Below are 1,116 nucleotides of genomic sequence, written 5' to 3' on the forward strand. Positions count from 1 at the left end.
ACACATACTCATTCCTTAGGATCAACTTTCTTGTCTTCATTTCAGCAAACATGTTAATATAATCAGTATTTTTATATAAATTATATTTTATTGTGTAATGGCCTAAATAATTAAAAAACAAAAAAGTGTATTTTTAAAGATTTGTGTAAATTTTATAAAGCTACATATTAAAATAAATGTACATTTTAAAAATTATTTTAGTGTTTTTAAAAAGTTATTTTTCTTCTAAAATTGTTAATTTCATTTATTAAAACTCAAAGTCAAAAATATTCCAATTAACAAAAATAAAAATTACTCAAGTAAAACTGAATTTTATTTAATACTTAGAAAATTTATTTATATAAACCTTATTAAATGTATGTCTATAAAAGTAAAATTATCTGCAGTGTTTATGTCCACTACCATCTAGCTGATATTGTTTTTTTTTTGCTTTTATTTTATTTTTTTTATGAATTCAATTTTTTTTATTAGATCATAATTGTGTACATTAATTCTATCATAGGATACAGTGTGTTGCTTCCATATGCAGTTTGGAAAACTCTCATCCAACTGGCTAACATACCCATCATGTCCTTCTCATACATCTAGCTGATATTGTAAAGAACTGGTAACCCACTTCATGTATTTTTATGTTTAGAGCTACATGTATATACTTTTTTTGCAGTTTTTGGCCGGGGCTGGGTTTGAATCTGCCACCTCCGGCATATGAGGCCAGCGCCCTACTCCTTTGAGCCACAGGTGCTGGCCCATGTATATACGTTTAAGAACAGTATTTACTGCCTTGCAATTTTTGTGGGTTGAGAATCTGGGCATGGTTTGCACAAATGTAGAAACAACCCGAGTGCCCACTGATACATGAACAGGTAAGCTATATCCCGGAGTACTACTCAGCCCTGAAGGGAAATGACGGTCTGGTATCCTGTGTGACAACCTGGATGGAACTGGACACCATTCTTCCAAGTGAAACATGACAGGAATGGAGTAACAAACGCACTGACTCCAATACCAGGCTGGAGCCAATCGATCAAAATGATGGAAGTAAATCTCAGTGAAACTAAACCAGGGAGGAAGGAAGGGTGGGTAAATTCAGACCCACTGGGTAAGGTGCACACTGTC

This window comes from Otolemur garnettii, unplaced genomic scaffold, assembly GCF_000181295.1.
Source record: "Otolemur garnettii isolate 467f Iridium unplaced genomic scaffold, OtoGar3 scaffold00066, whole genome shotgun sequence".
Taxonomy (NCBI): Eukaryota; Metazoa; Chordata; class Mammalia; order Primates; family Galagidae; genus Otolemur; species Otolemur garnettii.